The following is a 26,392-nucleotide window of genomic DNA, read 5'->3' on the forward strand; positions in this document are numbered from 1 at the left end:
CGGGAGGCATAAAACGAGTTCATCGACATTATAAGTCTTGGTTACGACTCCCTCAGTGAGACCGTAACAAAATATTATGATGATTGACAAACTACCTTGTTGCACTCATTTTTAGAAGAAAGTGAAGAAGATTTTATGGATAGATTTTGGGGAGTATTAAATAGTGATATTCAGGAGATACTAATTCATGAAGAGTGTTATCTTATGAACTGTTTGTTTAGTCTTGCTTGCAAAGCTGAACAGAAAATAAAACGACGTGTTGCCCACAAGGAGAAAAGCGCAAGGTGCACATTCCAAGTGTTGATACAGATGTTTCTTCAGCTACTAGGCATACCACATCCGTTGTTGCGAGGACTACATTATCTCCACCATGTGAAACATCACCACCGAGAGTGCCTACATCATCCGAGTTGATCACAAGAGGTAAGGACAAAGGTACATACTTTCCACTTTCACATGAGAATGATGCATGCCTAGTTAACTATAATACATCATGTGTTGAGTTACCTATTGATTTGAACACACCACCTATCTTAGAGAATTGTGTTACTGTCATGAATGCATCATGTGATCAAACGCCTGAAATACCAATAATTTTGAGCCACCCATTGAATTAACTGTTGATGCAAAAGAACCAATGTTTAATCATTTCTATATGACCTCTAATCTTGGTGATGATTCTATGTCAAATGACGAATTGCATGTTTGCTTCTTTAAGCATGTTGTAGCATGTAAATTTGATGCAAGGTAGGTTTATTCACCAATGTTGGGTTGGTTTAATGATGAACATTGTCAATATTTTCATATGAATAAGAGCTTCACTTATATGTGCAAAACGAGTTGCAATATTTTCAGGCCTTCTACTTCTTGTGATAATATTTTGGCTTTATATTTTATGAACTTTGAAAGTTACTCATGTATACATGTGTCATATGTGCAAAAACCAAGGGAAGTAAAAATGGATGACATATACATATACAACAAGTACACCTTGTCTCTTTTGTTAGCCACATTTTAGATTAAGAAACGCCGAGGACGGCTTTGTTTTCAAGAAGGGGAGGATGATGAGGACATGACTACCTTGGATATGGCCAAAAATATTGCATACATGTATATTTGTGAGGTGATTTCTAATGCAAACTATGCAATAATTTATTTATGTCATCCAGGACAAAAATACTTCACAAACTTTTGTGTCATGTCTAATTGCAGGTGTATGGGACATTTGTACAATCCACATATGAAGATAAGGGAAAAGGAGAAGTTTAGGTTTTATTCAAAAAATCCTCTCACGTCACTTTTGGGCCAACATAAGATAGAGTCCAAGTCTCTCACGTTCTGGATTCAGATTCGGACTACACACACATACCTGACTCAAAACGCTAAGAACTCTTTCAGACGGACTCCAAATTGGGTGATTATTTTTTTGTTGGAAAGTAGATTTCGTGCTATTTCCAACCCAATTGGATTCACCTTAAAATTCGTCCCGGGCGTTGACTTATTGACGAAACATTCCGACACTACAGCAGAATCCGAGTCAAACAACAAGTCCAAAGGTGTTGCATCACCTCCACTTGGGCCCATGAGCCTTGTACGACCTAGGGTTAGCTTTAGGCTGCCTTGGCACGTCCTCCCACCTCCTTGGCCACCACCCCTTGCTCCTATATAAGTAGATCCATCTAGTAACTTTTTCCTTGGGATTTGTTTAGTTAAAAGTTAGCCATTGCAACTTCATATACTTCGTTTGTGTCCAACGACCATACCAAGACCGCTTACGGATCCCCACCTTGATCAATAAAGCTTTCATCTTATATTCGCCATATCCAGATTGCATTATCATATTCTTGCTTGTTCTTTGATTGCGTGCAGTAATAGACCTTCGTGGTGAGGCTGATCGTGCTTCCAACATCATCAGTAACCTCAGGAGATATGTTTAGCGATTGCTAAGGTGCAACATCATGCACGTTTGTAGTCAGATCGTCAAAGTCAACTCCACCAAATCGATAGTTATCATCTCATCGAAATATCAGGACACCCTCGCCTCTATCAGGCACCCGAAGTGTCGCTCCACAATCTACCGTCGCAGAGACCGCACACGTTGCCCCTGCCTCAGACAGGTAAGCCTTCTTGATAGCAACTTCCAAAATAGTCGTGGTATTGTGTGTTTCACCATCTGAGTTTTATACGGGCGACCAACCTACACATTTCCATCCGAGGAAGCTGGTGCTATGGGTGCTTCCGTGCTGAGGACAGATGCCAAGCTAGCACCCACTCCAGGGGATATCCCTGAAGTGCCTCAACCAGAGACTTTAGAGGCTTATTTTGCCACCAAATCTGAGATCGATAGCGCCATAAATCATTGGTAGAGAAAAACTTGTCTAAGGAATCCAGTTTTCTCTAACCAAGAGTTTAACGCCCTCAACTTGGTGGACGCCTACCTTGGCGCAGCCCGATCTAGCTTTGAGAATGCGGCGGATATTTTGTCCAAGGGTCTGCAGGTGAAATCTTTTTTCTTGATTACTTTAATAGTAACTTGCAAATAGTCCCAATAGCCCTTACACTACAAAAAAATACACTTCCGTGATGATACGTGTTTGTCACAGTAGGTTGCGTTTTCTGTCATGCATGTACATCCATGAAGATTTTATGACATAATCAAGATAGTCATACCTGTGCTGTCGTAGAAGTGTTCCATGACATTACCAAAATTATCATCACAGAAGTGTCCATTTCCATGACGATAAATCGCGCATCACAGAAGTGCTTTCGTCAAGGGTGACCAACACGTGGCATCCACCGTAATGGAACACCGTTAAGCTATCGGGTCGGGTTTTGGATCCGATAACCCGTTAACAGCCCCGACCAATGGGGATTTTCCACGTGTAAAATCATCATTGGCTGGAGGAGACACGTGTCAGGTCCGCATTGGCACAGGTGTCACTCATCCAATGGGCGAGACGCGCCTATGATATGTTGACACATGGACCGGCCCATCAAGTTTAAATGGGCCGGCCCAACTAAAGGCCCACAAGATTTTGCGGACCATAATGGGCCGACCCAACTAAAGGCCCACGAGATTTTGCGGACCATAATGGGCTGGCCTAGCTAAAGGCCCACAAGATTTTATAGGACATAATGGGCCGGCCCAGGTAAAGGCCCACAAGATTTTTGTGTGCCATAATGGGCCGGCCCAGGTAAAGGCCCACAAGATTCTTGCGGATCATAATGGGCCGGCCCAGCTAAAGGCCCACGAGCTTTCGCCGACATTAATGGGCTGGCCCATCTGTAGGCCCACAAGATTTTGAGGACCCTAGTAGGCCGGCCCATTAACTGGCTGCCATGTTTTGGGACAAATGCCGGCCCATATTTGATCTAGTCCATTAATGGCCTGCCACGCTCCGGGCCTAATAGTGGCCCATATGAGATCCGGCCCGTTAAAAGCCTACCATGTTCTAGGCCAAATTATGGCCCAGATCAGGTCCGGCCCTTTAAGAGGCTTTGGGCTCAATTATGGCCCATATCAGATTCGGCCTGTCAACTGGAGACTATGCTTTTGGGCCCACTTGCTAAAGGCCCACTTAGTAATTCGGTCTGATATTAGTTTTGGCCTGTTAAGGCCCCGTTTAACATTTCAGCCCTATATTAATTTCGGCCTGTTAAAAGCCCGTCATATAGTTGGGCCTAACTACGGCCCGGTTTGCATCCGGCCTGCTTGCAGCCGATATCTGATTGGGCCAAACAAGGACCGAGACAATTTTGGCCTGTTAAAAGCCCGTGATTTGATTCGCACAATCATGGGTCGGGGTTCATTTTGGGCTGCTGCCAGCCCGTGAGCTGTTCGACACGTTTCAGGACCAACCTACATCGTGATTGCATGACGGCCCGATTATGTACCGTAATTTTATGGTTTGGCCAGTTTACTGTGAAGACATGATATATATGCAGTAAAATAACTGCAGCATCGTGAATAAGAAAAAACCTATACTATACAATAAAGAAATTACGGCATATTACATCCACTGGGCATCAAAGTTCGCCACTATGATAATAAAGCACAAGCAGACAGCAGATTACATACACTGGGCATCAAAGATCGCCACCAGTGCAAATAAACACGCTGACAAAATAATATACAAAACCGATAGCACTTCAATAGAGTTCAAGAAAGGTTAGCCCTGCTGGGGAGCTGCAGCACAAGCAGCTGAGCAAGATGATGAGACTGTGCTTGTTCAACACTTATATCTTCCTCACTCTGAAAGATAAACAAGCAGACAGATGACATGTTTTGCACATAAAAGTATCAGTGCTGACAATTCATCACATTTCTTACTGACGAATAAAGTGACACAGTTTAAAATTGCATTAACACAATATGGTATTGTTCAGGTCAAGACATGGCAGGAAATGACATTGTGAAGGAGTTGGCAGCTTCACGACACCACTGGATTATAGATCAAGAACTCATAAGTATCAATGGTTAGTGTGCTATCGATTTATACCATTTCAGATTGGCAAATAAAGAGACGGTTTAAATAATAGTAGAATGATATGACATTGTTCATAGTTAAGACATTGTCGAATATGACATTGTGTTGTAGTGGGTAGGTTCACCACACCACTGGATTACGGATGAAGAACAAAAGCATATATGCAGTGCAAAAGAAGATCACTTGCTCTGTATAGTTTAATTTACATGGTATGAAGAAGGAACTTGGTTGTACAACTGAAAACTTAAATTGAGAAAGGATGAACTTTTGTTTATGAACTACATAATAAACTTTAAACAAGCAATTTGATGCAAACACCAAAAATAAACAGCTATTGCAGTTATGCCTAACCAAATATATACAACAAAGTTTGAAGGCTTGAGATGGACAAACTTACATTATTGGTGAAGGACAGGCTCTATAAAGGCCTTGTCCATGCTGATGGGGGGGGGGCAATTCAAGAAGTTTACCACATAATCTTCTTCAAAAGCATTGCCTTTATTCTACATTTTGTTAAGAGTAAATATAGATGTGATAATATACAAAAATGGAGGATATTTAAGATAAGATGAAGAGTGATGCTACATAACCAAGTAGCTATAAATGTAAGTGCAGCGATACAGGAAAAAGGTATAGCCAAGAGCAATGCACAACTAAACTTCTTCAGTACCAACCTTATGGTAAGAGTAAATATAGATTTGATGTGTAGAAAATGGAGGGCAAAGGAAAATAAGATGCAGAGTGATGGTACATGAACAACTACCTGTCATTATAAGTACACTGATAAAGGACAACATGTACTTACAAGAATAATGCAGAGCTAAAAAACATTGGCATTGGATATATTCTACACTAATGTAACCATTCATACAGATCAGATAATTTGGAGCGAACAATTGATAAGCAAGCTATCATGCATACTGTTGTCACATAATGAACCAGGTATGTATGCAAGTACAGTGATACAGGACAACAGGTACTAACAAGAGCAAAGCAGCGGGCAGCATATTTGTGATATCCCGTCGTTCTTGTCAAATCGGAATTCTTCTTCGAGCAGATTTCCTGCAAAAAAGATCCGTAAGGCACATGCAGAAAAGTAGAAGTTCAAATTGTCATGTGATTTCATAGACACTACCTCATCCTAGGAACGAGACTAGTGCATAATAAGGTTTTTCCATTCAATGTCTTCTAAATTTAGCACAGGAGACTTCACCCGAAATTCGTTTATAGACTTGCCATCAAAGTGTGATTTCCTCAGGTAACACCGACACTGCTGCAATGCTTCCTTAAAAAGCACAAGCAAGCTTTGCTCGTCATGACTATCCAGATTGACCCTCGCCTAGTTACAACAATGTAATGTAAATCATTGATGTGTTCAATCAGCAGAAAACAAGAAAATAATAATCATGAATAATAGCACTTACACGTAAGTTGTACAGGAAGATGTGAAAATGGTGTTTGTCTTCACAATAATCTTCCCATGATGGGAATATATGCACGTAGTCCCTAACAACATTGAAAGCATTGTCTTTTAAACTGGGAATAAATGGAATGGGGTTCCAATCTGCAGGAATTGGCCGTCTCTGCAGTTGGGATAGGTCTTCGGCCGGTGGACTTGCTGTACTTTTTGCCGGAGTGGGATTTTCTGTGGTACAACTGGTGCTATGGCAAATGAAATTGGTATACCTTTTGCTGGAGTGCAGGTCCTATGTGGTGGGGCTAGTGGTGTGGCCAGTGAAGTATGGGTACAGTCTGCTGGAGTCGGTCCTACGTTTTGTGTCACTGGTTGTACAGGCAATATAAGTGGGGTGCTGTCTGATTTCTCCGGCACCACCATGTTTTTCAAGGACTTTGCTGGTGCTCCTTCAGGTTCGGCAATCACCCTCTTCCTTTTTGATGTCTGATGCACAAGAACAACATTTGAGTGGAAAAACATGGTATGATGACAGATGGAATATGTATTGATAATGGATGTGCATGGCATCTCAACATATATATGAGTAAACTAACCAGATGGTGGTGCAACAAAGTAGAAGAAATGCAAGACAACATATGCAAGATACCCGCAATCAATAAAACATTGCCAAATTAGAACAAGCACCTTGATGGGTGAATAGGACAGGCCATCTGCCTTTGACTCCTCGAGGTTAGAATAGTCATTAGGATCATATTCTGAACAAGAATCAACAGGTGGGGAGCGTATGAGTTTCATTGCATACAGAATGGCATTCAATGCCTTGGTGCCAATTTTGTAAGACATTGCAGTGTTTAGCTTCAGGAGTGGACTGCTGCTAGTGTGACACAAAGCAGCTACACAGATCATAGTGTAGATATAACGGGAAAACCTTAAGCATCAGAGTAAAATCAGCAAAGTGGAACTTGCTGGAATATATGTGCTAGTATTGCCGGTACGGCTAGAAAGGCTTCGGATACTAGCTCTCTTCAAGTGAAGGTGTGGTACTGTTAATATCAGTGTCACTCTCAAAGGCGACACAACTCCCGGCATTTCCTTGCTATTCTTATAGGATTCAAGTGGGCAGGCCACTACAAATCCTATTCCTATGTTTACAAGATCCTACGAATCAAAGAGGCTCAAAGTGTCCATCACAACCGACCGTATAGACCTCTACACTGCAAATGTCCCTGCTCATCTTCAGTACAAGGAACATACTGTACTACTATCATACTCCCTCCGTTCCAAAATATAAGTCTTGGTAGAGATTTCCACTATGGATCACATACAGATGTATCCAGATACATTTTAGAGTGTAGATTCACTCATTTTGCTCCATATGTAGTCCATGATGGAATCTATACAAAGACTTGTATTTAGGAACGGAGAGAGTACATATTAAAGAAGAACGGAAGAGGAACATGGTAAAGAAGAGCAAGCAGATTTTGGATAATAAAATGTTGGTTGCGCAGTGCCGACACATGATGAACCAGAGCGCATTAAGAATGCAACTCCCAGCTGTCTCTCGACCATTTCAGGAGGTTGGATGAAGATCCTACGTCTCCTAACCCTTCTTCCTCGTCTCTGATTCTTCCCATACAGAACACCGCACGGGCCGCCGGCCGGACCACCGGCCCCCACCGCCTGTGTTCCTCCGCCACCCCCACCCCCACCCCACCCCAACCCCCACCCGTGTCGAGTTTTCTTCATTCGGCGAGGCCCCACAACCACCCGAGCCCCTTCGATCGCACCGGCAAACTCCGGCGAGCTCTGAAAAATCGACTGACCCAATTTTGAAATTTAGTCTACTATGATTTAACTAGTGTGGAATATAAAAGGGGAAAACCATAAGCATTGGGAGTATAGTGTTGAGCATGCCATGGCGGATCTGAAGGTGCAAACCGGAGAAAGGCAACTTCGCAATCAAGACAAGAAATCAGAGTAAAGCAGTGGTGATCTATTTTCTTGCTGCGATAAATAAGTTGAGCAGATACGAAAGAGTACCGCCTCTGGTGCGGCGCCGTGTACGCATCTGCTGAGAATTTGACGGTGCTGCGGTAGTGATGGCTGTCGGCGGCGTGGAAGCAGATCTAGGAGGGTAGACGGTGGCGGCAGGGCGCGGTGGACGAGACGGTCGTAGGAGCGGCACCGGCAAGGTGGGCGATAGTGGGGATGAAGCGAGAGGACGGGATGCAAGGATCCCGGTTCGAAGCCGTGGATGAGAGAGGTCGATCTCTTGTAATGGACGGCGGCGTCGGGGTATCAGCTCCGGCATGGTGGAGGAGGATGGCGGTGGATGGGGTGGCGAACGGCGGCGGACGGAGGAGGGTGGGGTGGAGAGGGTGTTTTGGCGCCCACAGAGTAAGGATGGGGAAAAGGGAGGTAGAGAGGAAGGGAGGGAACCATGTATTCAGGGTGCACTTGTCTCAAATGCAAGGAAATTTACAAACTTAGCCCCCTTTCAAATTTCTACTACATCACAGCAACATTAGTCGGTTGGGGATAAGACGGTAATCTCGCATACACCGAATATTTGCCGACGAGAGTTTGTTTTTGGCGCCCACCGTGTATGAATATGAATCGGGGAGGGAGTCGATTTCGGCCGAGGACACACTGTGTTTTGGCGCCCACCGTGTATGAATCCGGGTGAGAGGCGGTTACATCACGTTTGGGTGAAATTACAAACCTACCCCTATCGAAACCTATAGAAATCCAGCAGATAGGCTTTGTGTGGCAGGGATAGGCAGTAGTGATTTCCATCTCGCAGATTTTGTTTCGGGCGGTTACTGCGACTTTCCCCACTTCGTTCAAATTTTGTAGAGTGCACGTTTACCATGCCAACTCAATTCGAATCCCGTTTGTATTCTATTTTTTTCCGGGTGGGATCCATTTTCAATTGGAATTACATTCTATATACATCATTTTTTATATATACTTTCAAAAGCACAACAAAGAATTCTGCTCCTTTATATTTATAATATGATTTACAAATACAACGATCTCGAAATCTTAAGGTTGAATTCGAAAAAAATTAACCAAATTATGTTCTACTAAAATGTATGGATTAGTAATATCTACATATTAAATAACATAGATGTGCATGAATTCATATGAGTATGCATGTTTGATAGATCAATTTTGGTTCGAGTATGGATTACATGTATCATCATCTTGAATTCAAACATTTGAATCCCTTTTTGTTCACTCCTTTCACGCCCATCTCTCTCGCATGCATGCTCCTTCAGGTAGCTATCACTCTCTTTTCTCCAGCTCACCCGCACACTCACTTCATGTTTCTCCTATCCTCGCAAACATGGTCTCTCGACGTCTCCCTTGAGAAGTGTCACACTCTCCCTATCATTATACATTATGCGGTTTTCATTATCTCTCACGTCTCTACTGTTCTCTGGTATCACTCGGTACCTAAGCTTTCTTTTTCACCGCCACACACACAGTCTCCACTCGTCTTTCACTTTGTCTTTCTCTCTATGGGATTCTCTCACACACCCTATATGTCTCTACATATGACTCATACCACTAAAATTACTCTCTCTCTCTCTCTCTCCTGTAGACACAACAATTGTTGCGGTCTCCTTTTCGTCTCCATCCCAGACTGACATTATTCATTTGTTTACCGATCAGACAACCCCGACTACTGATGACCCACAAGTATAGGGGATCTATCGTAGTCCTTTCAATAAGTAAGAGTGTCGAACCCAACGAGGAGCAGAAGGAAATGATAAGCAGTTTCCAGCAAGGTATTCTCTGAAGTACTGAAATAAGTGGTAACAGATAGTTTTGTGATAAGATAATTTGTAACGAGCAACAAGTAACAAAAGTAAATAAGGTGCAGCAAGGTGGCCCAATCCTTTTTGTAGCAAAGGACAAGCCTGGACAAACTCTTATAAGATGTAAAGCGCTCCCGAGGACACATGGGAATATCATCAAGCTAGTTTTCATCACGTTCATATGATTTGCTTTGGTACTTTGATAATTTGGTATGTGGGTGGACCAGTGCTTGGGTACTGCCCTTACTTGGACAAGCATCCCACTTATGATTAACCTCTATTGCAAGCATCCGCAACTACAACAAAAGTATCAAGGTAAACCTAACCATAGCATGAAACATATGGATCCAAATCAGCCCCTTACGAAGCAACACATAAACTAGGGTTTAAGCTTCTGTCACTCTAGCAACCCATCATTTACTTATTACTTCCCAATGCCTTCCTCTAGGCCCAAATAGTGGTGAAGTGTCATGTAGTCGACATTCACATAACACCACTAGAGGAGAGACAACATACATCTCATCAAAATATCGAACGAATACCAAATTCACATGACTACTAATAGCAAGACTTCTCCCATGTCCTCAGGAACAAACGTAACTACTCACAAAGCATAAACATATTCATAATCAGAGGGGTATTAATATGCATATAGGATCTGAACATACGATCTTCCACCAATTAAACCAACTAGCATCAACTACAAGGAGTAATTAACACTACTAGCAACCTACTAGCACCAATCCCGGACTTAGTGACAAGAATTGGATATAAGAGATGAACTAGGGTTTTGAGATGAGATGGTGCCGATGAAGATGTTGATGGAGATTGCCCTCTCCCGATGAGAGGAGCGTTGGTGATGACAATGGCGATGATTTCCCCCTCCGGGAGGGAAGTTTCCATCGAAAGACTCCATATAGCAGAAGATGGCCACCGAAGGGCCACCAGGGGGGCCCACGAGGTAGGGGGACGTGCCCTGGGGGGTAGGGTGCGCCCCCCACCCTCGTGGGCAGGGTGTGCCCCCCTGGTGAAGTTCTTGCTCTCAGTATTTTTTATATATTTGGAAAACATCTTCCGTGGAGTTTCAGGACTTTTGGAGTTGTGCAGAATAGGTCTCTCATATTTGCTCCTTTTCCATCCCAGAATCCCAGCTGCCTGCATTCTCCCTCTTTATGTAAACCTTGTAAAGTAAGAGAGAATAGGGATAAGTATTGTGACATAATGTGTAATAACAGCCCATAATGCAATAAATATCGATATAAAAGCATGATGCAAAATGGACGTATCAACTCCCCCAAGCTTAGACCTCGCTTGTCCTCAAGCGAAAAGCCGAAATCGAAAAATATGTCCACATGTTTAGAGATAGAGGTGTCGATAAAAATAAAATACGAACATGAGGGCATCATGATCATTCTTAGAACAACAACTTATATAATTCTTGTCATATGATCTCTAATGCTAGAGTAATAATTCAGTCACAATATCAAGTATGAATCATAAACTTCATTGAAAACTAACAAACTACAATCTCAGTCATTGAAGCAATTGCAATTTATCATAACATAGGAAAGAGTCTATGTATAAGAGCTTTTCAGCAAGTCCACACACTCAACTATTATATAATCTTTCACAATTGCTGACACTCATGCAATACTTATGGGTATGGAGTTTTAATCGGACACAGAGAAAGATAGGGGCTTATAGTTTTGCCTCCCAACGTTTTACCTCAAGGGTAATGTCAATAGTAATAGTTCATGAAAACTCACATCCAATTAGCTATATATACCAGGATCTTTCCAACATATTGTGCTTGCCAAAGGATAAAGTGTAAAAAGGAAGGGTGAAAACCACCATGACTCTTATGCAATGTAGGAGATAAAAGTAAAAGATAGGCCCTTCGCAGAGGGAAGCAGAGGTTGTCATGCGCTTTTATGGTTGGATACAAAAAATCTTAATGCGAAAGAACGTCACTTTATATTGCCCCTTGTGATATGGACCTTTATTATGTAGTCTGTCGCTTTTATTACTTCCATATCACACGATCGTATAAAGCTTATTTCCTCCACACCAATCAATCATACATATTTAGAGAGCAATTTTTATTGCTTGCACCAATGACAACTTACTTGATGGATCTTACTCAATCCATAGGTAGATATGGTGGACTCTTATGGCAAGACTGGTTTGAGGGTGTTTTGAAGCACAAGTAGTATCTCTACTTGGTGCAATGAATTTGGCTAGCATGAGGGGGAAAGGCAAGCTCATCATGTTGGAAGATCCAAGACAATATAATTCGTCTTAGATGTAAGAAAACATAACCCATTACGTTGTCTTCCTTGTCCAATGTCAACTCTTTAGCATGTCATATTTTAATGAGTGCTTACAATCATAAAAGATGTCCAAGATAGTATATTTATATGTGAAGACCTCTCTTTCTTTATTATTCCTATTAATTGCAACGATGACCAAAACTATGTTTGCCAACCCTCAACAACTTTTATTCATCATACTCTTTCTATGTGAGCTCATTACACTCCATAAGACTCACATGATCTCTTTGTTCCTTTTTATTTCTTTCTCTTTTCTTTTATTCACTTAGGATCATGGCAAAATAATCAAGCCCTTGACTCAACACTAATCTTTATTATATAGCTCACGGACTCGATTATATAGAAGGATAATAAAGCAAAAATCACGGCTAGATCATACTAAGAACTTTTATTCTAGCAGATCAAGATATTACCAAAATGATCGAACTAAGAAAAACAGTAAATATAAAAGTGATGGTGATACAATACCGGGGCACTCCCCCAAGCTTGGCAGTTGGCAAGTGGAGTGCCCATACCAGATACTCAATTCTTCTTTGTTGGTGGAGACGGTGGTGATTTTGTTGATGGCGTAGGCTTGTCGTCCTTCTTCCAAGGCATAGGCTCACCATCATAGAAAGATGACCGAGTCTCCGGGATCCTCAAATCTGTAGCCAAACTCATCCTTTTGAATCTATGTTCATACTCACAGTTTTGGTTTTGCAGGTCATAGATTTGAGCTTGAAGGTGCTCAATTTTCTCGTGAAGCTTGAAGATGGTCTCCCTGATGTTGTCGGCATCCAGCTTGTGTTTGTTGGTGAATTCTGCGATCATCATGTGGTTGGAGTTGAGTCCACACTCCACCATCCCCTGACACTTGAAAACTTGTTGCTCCATTGCTTCGAGCCTCATCTCCACGCTTCCGGTCCCCTTCGGTCCCTCAGCATCACAAATGTGCAGCAACCCATCACACATCTCAATGGTTTGAGGGTGTCACTGCACCTCCGCGAGGTAAGGGTTGATGACCTTCTTAAAGAACTTGTCCTTGGGAGCACTTGGAGACGCCATGATAATCTAGATCTTTTAGAAAAATAGCTTGAAACAAAGACAGGATATTTTTGCGTGATACGGGAGTCAAAACCCCTGGGAGATTATATAATGAATTTTTACCGACCAAAATACGTGTCGTGTACGAAAACGGAGTCCGGAGAGCACACGAGGTGCCCACGAGGTAGGGGGAGCGCCCAGTAGGGTAGGGCGCGCCCTCCACCCTCATGGAGCCCTCGTGTCCTTCTCGGACTGCTGCTTATTTTTATATTTTTCTAAATATTCCAAAACGGAGAAATATTGCCTTAAAAACTGTTTTGGAGTCGGTTTACTTACCGTACCACATACCTATTCCTTTTCGGAGTCTGAAATGTTTCGGAAAGTGTCCCTTATGTATTCCTCCGGGGTTACGGTTTCAATAACATTTGTTTCAACATTTATGGGATTACCTGAGATATAATGTTTGATTCTTTGACCGTTCACCACCTTCGGATTTGTGCCTTCGAAGTTGTTGATTTTTATGGCACCGGAACGGTAGACCTACTCGATAACGTAAGGACCTTCCCATTTAGAGAGAAGTTTTCCTGCAAAAAATCTTAAATGAGAGTTGTATAGCAATACATAATCACCTACATTAAACTCACGCTTTTGTATCCTTTTGTCATGCCATCTTTTAACTTTTTCTTTAAACAACTTGGCATTTTCGTAGGCTTGGGTTCTCCATTCATCAAGTGAGCTAATATCAAATAACCTCTTCTCACCGGCAAGTTTAAAATCATAATTAAGTTCTTTAATAGCCCAATAAGCCTTGTGTTCTAGTTCGAGAGGTAAGTGACATGCTTTTCCATAGACCATTTTATACGGAGACATACCCATAGGATTTTTATATGCAGTTCTATAGGCCCATAATGCATCATCAAGTTTCTTGGACCAATTCTTTCTAGACCTATTAACAGTCTTTTGAAAGATTAATTTGAGTTCTCTATTACTCAATTCTACTTGACCACTAGACCGAGGGTGATAAGGTGATGCAATTCTGTGATTAACATCATATTTATTAAGCATTTTACGGAAAGCACCATGAATAAAATGTGAACCACCATCAGTCATTAAATATCTAGGGACTCCAAATCTTGGAAAAATAACTTCTTTAAGCATTTTAATAGAAGTTTTATGATCAGCACTACTAGTTGGAATAGCTTCTACCCACTTAGTAACGTAATCAACATCAACTAAAATATGTGTATATCCATTAGAGGAAGGAAAGGGTACCATATAGTCAAAGCCCCAAACATCAAATGCTTCAATAACAAGTGAATAATTCATAGGCATTTCTTGACGTCTACTGATATTACCAATTCTTTGACATTCATCACAAGACAAGGCAGACTTACATGCATCTTTGAAGAGAGTAGGCCAATAAAAACCAGATTGCAGTACCTTATGTGCAGTTCTATCTCCATCATGGTGTCCTCCATAAGCTTTGGAGTGACACTTGCGTAGGATCTATTCCTGTTCATGCTCAGGTACACAACGTCTAATAACACCATCTACTCCTTCTTTATAAAGATGTGGGTCATCCCAAAAGTAATGCCTCAAATCATAGAAGAACTTTTTCTTTTGCTGGTATGTGAAACTAGGTGGTATAAACTTAGCAACAATGTAATTAGCATAATCACATACCATGGAGTAGTATGAGAAGCATTTATGACATTTAATTGCTCATCAGGAAAGCTATCATCAATAGGTAGTGGGTCATCAAGCACATTTTCTAACATAGACAAGTTGTCTGCAACGGGGTTCTCAGCTCCTTTTCTATCAACAATATGCAAATCAAATTCTTGTAGCAAGAGAACCCATCTAATAAGTCTAGGTTTAGCATCTTTCTTTTCCATAAGGTATTTAATAGCAGCATGATCAGTGTGAATAGTTACTTTAGAATCAACAATATAAGGTCTAAACTTATCACAAGCAAATACAACTGCTAAGAATTCTCTTTCAGTAGTAGCATAATTTCTTTGAGCATTGTCTAGAGTTTTACTAGCATATTGAATAACATTTAGTTTCTTATCAACTCTTTGTCCTAGAACAGCACCTATAGCATAATCACTAGCATCACACATAATTTCAAAGGGTAAATTCTAATCAGGTGGCTGAACAATAGGTGCAGAGATCAATGCTTTCTTAAGTATTTGAAATGCTTCTACACAATCATCATCAAAGACAAATGGTATATCTTTTTGTAATAAATTAGTCAGAGGCCGAGAGATTTTTGAGAAGTCCTTAATGAACCTCCTATAAAAACCGGCATGACCAAGGAAACTTCTTATACCTTTAATGTCCTTGGGACATGTCATCTTTTCAATAGCATCAACCTTTGCTTTATCAACTTCAATACCTCTTTCAGAAACTTTATGACCCAAGACAATACCTTCATTCACCATAAAGTGGCACTTTTCCCAATTCAAGACAAGATTAGTTTCTTCACATCTCTGCAAAACTCGATCAAGGTTGCTCAAGCAATCATCAAAATAAGATCCGTAGATGGAAAAGTCGTCCATGAAAACCTCACAAATCTTTTCACAAAAGTCAGAGGATATAGCCATCATGCATCTTTGAAAGGTAGCAGGTGCATTACATAAACCAAAAGGCATACGTCTATAAGCAAAAGTACCAAAAGGGCATGTAAAAGTAGTCTTTGATTGATCTTTGGCTGACATGGGTATTTGAGAGAAACCAGAATAACCATCTAGAAAGCAAAAATGTGTATGTTTGGACAATCTTTCTATCATTTGATCGATAAAAGGTAAGGGGTAATGATCCTTTTTAGTAGCCTTATTTAATTTGCGGAAATCAATTACCATCCTATAACCTGTAATAATTCTTTGAGGAATCAATTCATCTTTATCATTAGGAACAACAGTAATACATCCCTTCTTAGGGACACAATGGACAGGGCTTACCCATTGACTATCAGCAACGGGATAAATTATACCTGCCTCAAGGAGCTTTAGTATTTCCTTTCTTACCACTACTTTCATTTTAGGATTCAGCCGGGTTGATGATCACAAACTGGTTTAGCATCTTCTTCCAAATTAATTTTATGTTGACATAGAGTGGGACTAATGCCCTTAAGATCATCAAGAGTATACCCAATAGCAGCGCGATGCTTCTTCAGGGTTTTCAATAATCTCCCTTCCTCATGCTCTGAAAGGTTAGCACTAATAATAACAGGATATATCTTTTTCTCATCAAGATAAGCATATTTAAGAGTATCAGGTAACGGTTTAAGCTCAAACACGGGATCACCCTTGGGTGGAGGAGGATCCCCTAGGATTTCAACAGGTAAATTGTTTTTCAGAATAGGTTACTGTTTAAAGAATACTTCATCTAATTCCCTTCTTTCATTCATAAACATATCATTTTCATGGTCTAGCAAGTATTGTTCTAAAGGATCACTAGGAGGTACGGCAATAGAAGCAAGACCAATAATTTCATCCTTACTAGGTAATTCTTCTTCACGGTATTGTCTACTAAATTTAGAAAAATTAAATTCATGAGCCATATCATCTAAACCGATAGTAACAACATCTCTTTTGCAATCTATATTAGCATTAACAGTGTTCAAGAAGGGTCTACCAAATATAATGGGACAAAAGCTATCTTGTGGGGAACCAAGAACAAGAAAATCAGCAGGATATTTAGTTTTCCCACACAAGACTTCAACATCTCTAACAATTCCCATTGGTGAAATAGTATCTCTATTGGCAAGTTTAATTGTGACATCACTATCTTCCATCTCATCAGGTGCAATATCATGCATAACTTCTTGGTATAAGGAATAAGGTATTGCACTAGCACTATCACCCATATCACATAAGCCATGATAACAATGATCTCCTATTTTAACAGAAATAACAGGCATGCCTACCACAGGTCTAGGTTTATCTTTATCACAGGGTTAAGCAATTCTAGCAGTTTCATCATAGAAATAAATAACATGCCCATCTATATTATCAGACAAGAGATATTTAACAATAGCAACATTAGGTTCAACTTTAACTTGCTCAGGAGGTGTATATGTTTTAATATTGCTTTTACGAACTACAGTTGAAGCTTTAGCATGATCCTTTATCCTAACAGGGAAAGGTGGTTTCTCAACATAAGAAGTAGGAACAATATGATCATTCTAAGTGATAGTCTTTTCTTCAACTTTAATAGGTGCAACTACTTTTACTTCTATGGGAGGATGATATTTAAACCACTTCTCCTTGGGGAGATCAACATAAGCAGCAAAAGATTCACAGAAAGAAGCTACTATCTCAGAGTCAAGTCCATATTTAGTGCTAAATTTACGAAAAATATCGGTATCCATAAAAGATTTAACACAATCAAAACTAGGTGTCATACCTGACTCCTTACCATTGTCGAGGTCCCAATCTTCAGAGTTGTGTTTAATTATTTCCAATAAATCCCATTTGAATTCAATAGTCTTCATCATAAAAGAGCCAGCACAAGAAGTATCAAGTATGGTGCGATTGTTATCAGAAAGCCGAGCATAAATTTTTTGAATAATCATTTGTCTTGAGAGCTCATGATTGGGGCATGAATATAACATTGACTTAAGCCTCCCCCAAGCTTGAGCGATGCTTTCTCCTTCGCGAGGCCAAAAATTATATATATAATTGCGATCATGATGAACAAGATGCATAGGATAAAACTTTTGATGAAATTCCAATTTCAATCGTTTGTAATTCCAAGACCTCATATCATCACATAGCCTATACCATGTCGATGCATCTCCCCTCAGAGATAAAGGGAAGACCTTCTTCTTAACAACATCTCTGGGTACACCTGCAAGATTAAATAATCCACAAACTTCATCCACATATATCAGATGTTCATCAGGATGTTTTGTTCCATCTCCTAAAAAAGGATTAGCTAGCAGTTTTTCTATCATACCCGAAGGAACTTCAAAGCAAGCATTTTCATTTTCATTTTCATTTTCATTTTCAATAGGTTCAGTAGGTTGAGGAGCAACTCTTTGCTCTACTGGTCGGGTGAAGATACCCCGAACAAGCCCCTCAGAGGATTACTTTCCATGGTAACAAGTGACAATAAATTTCAGCACACTATATAAATTTTTCCTTACCAAATTCCACCTACCAAAGGCGCTTCAGTCCCCGGCAACGGCGCCAGAAAAGAGTCTTGATGACCCACAAGTACAGGGGATCTATCGTAGTCCTTTCGATAAGTAAGAGTGTCGAACCCAACAAGGAGCAGAAGGAAATGATAAGCGGTTTCCAGCAAGGTATTCTCTGCAAGTACTGAAATAAGTGGTAACAGATAGTTTTGTGATAAGATAATTTGTAACGAGCAACAAGTAACAAAAGTAAGTAAGGTGCAGCAAGGTGGCCCAATCCTTTTTGTAGCAAAGGACAAGCCTGGACAAACTCTTATAAGATGTAAAGCGCTCCCGAGGACACATGGGAATATCGTCAGGCTAGTTTTCATCACGTTCATATGATTCGCGTTCGGTACTTTGATAATTTGGTATGTGGGTGGACCAGTGCTTGGGTACTGCCCTTACTTGGACAAGCATCCCACTTATGATTAACCTCTATTGCAAGCATCCGCAACTACAACAAAAGTATTAAGGTAAACCTAACCATGGCATGAAACATATGGATCCAAATCAGCCCCTTATGAAGCAATGCATAAACTAGGGTTTAAGCTTCTGTCACTCTAGCAACCCATCATCTACTTATTACTTCCCAATGCCTTCCTCTAGGCCCAAATAGTGGTGAAGTTTCATGTAGTCGACATTCACATAACACCACTAGAGGAGAGACAACATGCATCTCATCAAACTATCGAACGAATACCAAATTCACATGACTACTAATAGCAAGACTTCTCCCATGTCCTCAGGAACAAACATAACTACTCACAAAGCATAAACATATTCATAATCAGAGGGGTATTAATATGCATATAGGATCTGAACATATGATCTTCCACCAATTAAACCAACTAGCATCAACTACAAGGAGTAATTAACACTACTAGCAATCTACTAGCACCAATCCCGGACTTAGTGACAAGAATTGGATACAAGGGATGAACTAGGGTTTTGAGATGAGATGGTGATGATGAAGATGTTGATGGAGATTGCCCTCTCTCGATGAGACGAGCGTTGGTGATGATGATGGCGATGATTTCCCCCTCCGGGAGGGAAGTTTCACCGGCAGAACAGCTCCGCCAGAGCCCTAGATTGGTTCCGCCAAGGTTCCGCCTCGTGGCGGCGGAGTTTCATCCGAGAAGATGGCTTATGATTTTTTTCCCATTGAAAGACTCCATATAGCAGAAGATGGCCACTGGAGGGCCACCAGGGGGCCCACGAGGTAGGGGGGCGCGTCGTGGGGGGTAGGGCGCACCGTGCAGAATAGGTCTCTAATATTTGCTCCTTTTCCAGCCCAGAATCCCAGCTGCCGGCATTCTCCCTCTTTATGTAAACCTTGTAAAATAAGAGAGAATAGGCATAAGTATTGTGACATAATGTGTAATAACAGCCCATAATGCAATAAATCTCGATATAAAAGCATGATGCAAAATGGACGTATCAACTACCGTCTCCTCTCTCTCACACAGACACACACACAACTCCTGCTTCCACTCCCCTTCCCGACTACCGTCTCTCTCTCTCACACACACAAAAGTCTCGCTTTCGCACCCTGACTCGTATTTCTCTCACAAACATTTATCGACTAGCTAGCCTCTAGATAGGTTTATACACCCGCACACTCATGCTTCCACCATCACATACATGTCTCTCTCCCGCTCCTTGTATTTATGTAGATTTTTCTTCCCTTCTTGAGACACACCCTCTCGATCGTGCACACACACTATCGCCTCATTTTAAGCTGATACCTATCGCGCACACACTCCTTGTGTCTTTGTCACACATGCATTCCATCCTCCTCCACTCTCCCTCTCTCTCACACACACATGGGCTTTTTGCAACAACTAGCAAGATGCCCATGCATTGCACGGAACATCAAGATGCATTTGTATGAGTAGTTTATCTTGTGGGGGAAAAGGATGAACGAGGGAAGGCCTTATTTGCAAATGTGGAGAGGGGTGTTGGTATCTTTTTGCAAAATTGCCATAGTTTCCTTCCTATTCGTCAGATATAGATCGGACGGCCTATATTGCAGGATGGCAGGCACATGATCACCACCGACAATGCTTTTTATAAGAGTAGGGATAAAAAAATAGAGTTGGTGATAATGGTGGGCCTGCCATCCTACAATGTAGGTCGTCCGATTTATATCTGACGGATAGGAAGGAAAATATGGCAATTTACCCGCACTCTTCACCACATTTGCAGATAAGGCCTTCCCTCGTTCATCCTTTTCTCCCACAAGATCTTGATGTTCCATGCAACGCACAGGCATCTTGCTGGTAAGAGTAGAAATTAGACATATACCACTTCTCGAATCTTGAAACCAACAACATTCCTCCCTTATCTCATCAAAACCACCAAAGGAATATATTTTGAGTGAAACATAACATATTTTTAGTGATAAACGTATTTCAAAACTAGACTTTTTTTTCTATCAAAGCAATGAATATGTATTAATCTACTTTGATCGTGTGGCAACGCATTGGCACATTGCTAGTAGTTATTATAATTTTTTGGACACCAGACAAACGATGGAGTACATATACGAAGAGAAGAGGCGCACGCATGCAGTCGGCCTCTCGCTATCTCGCACACATGAGTGTTACACAAAGGCGACGTTAACAAATAAACCCCAAAACCCTAGGTGCACGATTGCTGCATTCGCGGGTACCGGGCACATGGTGGAGCACCTTTGTATGAATAGTCAGCTCGCGTGATAATTTGATCCGTAGGAGTTGATGGTAGGGACCACAGGTGAACGACTTGGAGTGCGGTGGCTCGCCAGTTGCCACAGATCGAGTAGCCATGTTTAAAATATCGTTTTTTAGCAGGGTTAATTTAATCTGCATGCATGACTCTCCTCCACCCACGCTCGTCCAATCCGTTGTGACCAGCAATATTTCCACCCCTTCGCTCCCCCGTAATTTACTCCAACAAATATGCCCACGTAGCTATTACTTAACTACAGGTGCATTGGGTCACTGACATATGGCCCCAACAGGGGTCTGGCCCACATGTCAGTGACGCAACTGGACCTGCAGTTAAGTCAGTGCAGCTTAGTCCATATCTTACGTAGGTGTTCCATTGCTCGCTATAAATACTGCGCCTCCCACGACATCACTATCTCCTCCCCCTCACGTTCACGTTCATCGCTATCTCCTCCCCCTCCCTCTCACGTCAACCACCAATGCATCGCCCCTCCCAAGCCCTAGGAGCCCCTCGCTACACCGCACAGACGGTCACGCGTCGCTGTTCCGTTCCTCACCGCCACTAGTCGAGGAGGACGCGTCGGTGTTCCTCTCCTCGCCGCTACGCGACGTGTCGCCGTTTGTTCCTTGCTGCCACTAGTCGAGGAGGACGCGTCGGCGTTCAGTTCCTCGCTGCGACGCGACGCACCGCCGTTCTGTTCCTCGCCGCCACTAGTCGAGGAGGATGCGTCGGCGTTCTGCTCCTCGCCGCGACGTGTCGAGGTGGACGCGTCGGCGTTCCCAATCTTGCCAGCACATGCACCAGAGGACGCGTCGGCTCCCCGCTACAGGGAGAACGCCGCGCCGCCCGTCGAGCCCCCCAGCCTTGAGGAGCTTTGGAAAGAAATGGATGTCGCCTTGTGGGAGGCTTTGCCTCCAGCAGAGCACGCCAAAATAGAGGCGGAGAAGAAGGACGAGGAAGAGAAGCGCACCATGGAACAAGCTGCATGGGAGGCCTATGTCACGTCCGAGAGAGTCAGGCAATTGGCTCTTTGGCAGAAGGCTCGTGCGAGGGCCGTGAGGATGGCGGAGGACGCCCGTGCCGACGCCCTGAGTGCAGTCGGGCCCAAGCGCCTCATCTACGCTTGGCGGTACGTGGACCGGGTGCACGCTTCCAGCGAGGAGGAGTACCTGTTGGCGCCGGATCACCACACCGGTGAGATCGCGCTTGCCCGCCGGCAAGCCGCCAATCAGCACCTCACGAGTTGCGAGGCTAAGGAAGAGGCGTTGTGTCGGTGCGCTGGGAAACGGCTGCGCACCAGGGCACTTGTGGCGCGCCGCAAGCGCTCCTGCGAGCGCCGTGGCTTTTAGGAGGAGTATAATTTTTGTTTCTTAAGGCGATCTCATTATTTTTGGGACGCAAATGATAAATCCCAAACGTTCAGGAATTTTTAGCGTCCTTAATTAAGTATGTAAAAGGGAAAGTTTGGAAACCTTGTGTATCCGTACGCATTTTGCAAGTACGTGCATATAGCACAAACTTTACTATATACTATGGCACTACACGTCTCTCTCGATATATGCTTGTAGACTGTGCTACTCCCTCCGCCCAAGTAAATAAGTCATCTTTGGTTGTGCACCGTGACCAAGAAGGAGGGAAGACTTATACACCTAGACGGAGGGAGTACTACTATTACTTATGTACTCCCTCCGTCCGGGTTTATTAGGCCTCTTAGCATCACAAGCATGTCCCCTTTTATAAGGCCCCGCGTTGGAAAGGTGCATGCATGCAACCATTTCATTGGTTGTATTGAAAGCTATTGTTGTTGGTGCCATGGCTGAAAAGTTAATACACTTCATGTGTGCTTTTTCATTGGCTGCATGCATGTGAGAGAGTGCATTGGGAGTGGAATGGAAGAATTAATGCGAGCAAATTACTATGTGTCTTGGTCTAAGAGAAGTTGTCTTTAGGCCTAATAAACCCGGACGGAGGGAGTACGTGCAAATGCACGTTTTAACATTACGATGCGGTTTTTGTAAAAGTAGAAAAACAACACTAGTCAAGCTTGTGAAACGATTCAATGCAAAACAAATGCAAAAATGCTTGTTTGATTGTTTACTTTTAGCTTCCTTCTCTGTGGTTATTTCTCTGTCATACTTTGTATGGAGTATCTCATTGGTTGGGAAGGCATGCAAATTCCCAAACCGCTTTCTACACCCTGTATCGAATTTTTTGCCTAACAAGTTGTGTCGTGCAATTGGAATTCCAACTTGAGTACAACTACTAGTAGGAGTACCAGGGGCCAGTTCTTTTAGGCTTCTAGATTAGTAATCCCATAACTACTACCTCCGTCTTGGTTTATTGGTCCCCATTGTAATCTGTGTCAAATTTTGATCATAAATTTAACTAATGAAATGTTAGTGCATGTCACATGCACTACTCCACCCGTCTAGGTGAGTAAGTCATCTTAGGTTGTGCACCGTGACCAAGGAGGAGGAGAAAACGAGAAACATTAATGTTTATTTGCTAATTAATAGTATTGCATGCAATGAACTAACCACTGCATGTCGTGTTTGATATCTCAAGTCATTAAAAGCATGCACACTCTTTATCTCTTATTGGTTGATATGTCAAGAAACAAGAAACGAGGTAGAAGTTAATGCACCGCGCCTAAGTGTTTTGGGATTATTTGGTTTTCGTAAGATGACTTACACACCTAGACGGAGGGATTACAATGGTGAGGAATAAACCAGTTAAATCTTTGGTCAAAATTTAGCACAAATTACAGTGGTGAGGAATAAACCATGACGAAGTAGTAGTTTAGAAGCCCAAATAAATGAGTGAGGCACCTTATTGTTACTCTCCACTATGACTAGTCTTGTGGGAAAAGCTAGGGAAGCCGCCAAAAGAACTGGCCCTAGGAGTAGTAGCTAGGGATCGAGTGTGCGAGATGAACCAGAGAAAGTAAATGCAGATAGATGAATGCAAAAAAGACGGAGGGATGTGATGGTTGCTTGTCTGTTTATTTTACCTGGCCACTTATTACTGGGAGTGGTTGGGTTTTGTGATATGACAGCTTTACTACCGCGCCACGAGCGGGGTGAGAGGTGAGACTCCCATGCAGCGCCGCCCTCTACACTTGTACTACATCGGTCATGGTTTATTAGTCCCCCATTGAATTTGACTGAGGATTTAACTGACAAAATGTTAGTGCATGTCAACAAAAACTATATCGTTGGATTCATATTTGAACATAGTTTTGAATGATATAATTTTAGGTGACATGCATCAGCATTTATCGTACTATATATAGTGTTTGTTCAATTTTTGGTCGTACTAATCTATAGTAGTAAGGTGCCCATGCGTTGCACCGAAGAGTGAAATGCATTGATCGGGGAGTTGTTTATTTTGACAAAGGATGTGGGGGTCATCTCATGTGTAACGGGTATCGATAGGTTTCTTCGGATAATATTTCATCTCTAGAGCTCACAAACATCCGGGTGAAATAGATAAAAAGGTATCTTTTGCAAACAAAAGCGTTCAACTGTTCAACCTGCATCCAAAACTTGTGAAGAAATAACACTTATTGTGCTTTGCAAGAAATGATCTTTAAGAATTAGTTTTTGAGTATTGATTGTTATACATGTTAGCTACAGATGACATGGCACTTTCTTATAGTCAATAGTTGGCTATACTATTAAGTAATATTAACCATGCCCTTATACACCTAGACGGAGGGATTAAATCAGGATGACTTGCAAGCGGGCAGAGGAGATGTAAGAAATGGTTCATCGTAAGTCTTTCACCAGTACTGTAGTAAAAATTCATACATGGAAGATTCTAGACTAAACCATAAACGGATACACTTTTATTCATGCGTGATACTCCAATAGAGCAAGATCCTGCATGGAAGTCTCCACATGCTTAGACAGCGGATTACATTGAGCGAAGACTAATGATCAACATTTAACTTGATAATGCATATGTCCAGGTGAACCTCCTTGGAGTCCCCATGCACCGCGTCGGCGGGTAAAGGATGGCATGGGTTTTCCAAGTCCACATTGGCGGGATAGTCCCAGCTCCCCAGAGTCCAAGTCCGTTCGATGAGGCCGGTGTCGCCGCCCACGCGACCTGGAGGGGTATTAACACTAACCACGCACCCGTACATCGGCCTCGTGTCAGTGTCAGCGTCAGCGGCGTCGCCCCTGACGCACATTACAGAGACGAGGCGGCGGCCTGCGCGGGCCTCGCCGGTGCCCACGATCAAGAGGAAGACGCTGTTGTCCTCCTCCGAGACTAGCAGGCGGCGGTGATCCTCCAGCGACGCCGGCATGGTGAATGGGTAGCACGTCTTGTACTTGATGTTCTCCGCCAAGGGCCAGCAGTGACCGCTGCACGCATCCGTGAGGTGATGCACCATGTCCGCCGGCGAGCCACAAAACGGCATCGGGAACTCATAGCAGTGGACGAAGGGCTCCTTGGAGGCATCGACCAGGCCGTCCATGAAATGGGAGTGGCTGTAGGGGACGTTGCGCCAGTTGAATATATGAGCAAGTTACTACGAGATTTAATCCGAATAAGCACAAAATAAATCATGAATTCTACCACAATTTCGAACAGGAAGGACAGAAACACATACGGTGCAATGGGAGCAGGACCGTTGGCGTTGAGGTTGTCGCCCATGTCCAAACACCACGTAGACACGGTCTTTGAGCACGGTTCGTAGTCGTTCCACGCTCGGGCATTGAAGTTTGTAACTATTTTAGATTAGAATATACTACTCCTCCGGTGCTAGTAGTAGAGCAGAGTCCTACTCTACTACTCTACTCAAGCAAGTTAGGGCATAGCACTGTAGGGAGTACCAGTACTGTGATCACTCAAGCAAGTTGTCTGGCATCGACATGACCCTACGCTGCTGGTATGTGTCTCGTAAGTCAAGAGGTGTGCTGTAGTCATCATCACCTGTCCACTTCCCGCAGCACATATTCGCTTCTCCATCTTTGTCCGCACATGATCTCGTCCAATCTTCCATCCCCGTTAAGGCGCCTCCCCCCCCTCGTCCGAAACCCAAGCACTAACAATGGCAGACCCGAGCAGCGTCTGCCGAAAGAGTGGCTGGAATTCGCTCCCCACAGAGGTAATCAAGCTCATATTTTCGCGTGTGGACAATCTCAGTACCATGCCGCTCGCCGCGTGCTCGTCGGGGCTGTACCATTTACTCAAAGCCCTCAGGCCGGGGATTATTTTTAAGCTAGCTCCTTGCTTGATGATGCCGCGTGATCTTCAGAAATGGCGTGTCATGTAGCATAACGATCGTAGGGTGGCGAGCATCAACCCCTTGACTGCGATCCGATCCCCGCCAGCCTCAACTACATTAAGGGTATGTACTGGGTCGGCATGAACACGTCTTGGATGGTGCTCGTCGACGGCCGCGGTAG

This window comes from Triticum dicoccoides, chromosome 2A, assembly GCF_002162155.2.
Source record: "Triticum dicoccoides isolate Atlit2015 ecotype Zavitan chromosome 2A, WEW_v2.0, whole genome shotgun sequence".
In the NCBI taxonomy this organism is placed as follows: domain Eukaryota; kingdom Viridiplantae; phylum Streptophyta; class Magnoliopsida; order Poales; family Poaceae; genus Triticum; species Triticum dicoccoides.